Consider the following 541-nt stretch of genomic DNA (forward strand, 5'->3'; position numbering starts at 1 on the left):
CGTTTTAAGTTCAGTTCAAAACAAAAAGAGTTCAAAAACAAAATAACAAATATTCTTTGTGATTAGGCAATTCTTTTAAAAGTACACAAATGGAAAAATGTCGCCAAATATTTCAGTAAGTTCAGAGGAAAAGCAGCAGAGCAGGGGGTAGGATACCTGAGCTGGGTGTTGGAAAATAAGTTTGGGAGACTAAAGAAATGGTTAAAGAACGTTCTAGGGAAAAAGAATGAGCGAAGTGTGGACAAAGGAAAGGAATGTTTCCAAGGAATGGGATATATCTCAGTTTGCCTGGGACATAAGGGAGGGGCAATGACAGGAAATAAAGACTGTGAATTGTAGGTTGTGGCCAGATTAAAAAAAGATTCCCAACACCACAGTTGGGACTAGGGCTTTATTCAGTAAAAAAAACTAGGGACTAATAGCAACAGAGATTTCAACTACGAGACAGATTTCAGAGATATTACTAGACTAGACAGTATTAGGCAACAAATTAGAAGCGAAGCAGATGAAAAAAATCAATTTCAAAAGCATAACCAAGACA

The sequence above is a fragment of the Bos indicus x Bos taurus genome, chromosome 4 (assembly GCF_003369695.1).
Source record: "Bos indicus x Bos taurus breed Angus x Brahman F1 hybrid chromosome 4, Bos_hybrid_MaternalHap_v2.0, whole genome shotgun sequence".
NCBI lineage: Eukaryota > Metazoa > Chordata > Mammalia > Artiodactyla > Bovidae > Bos > Bos indicus x Bos taurus.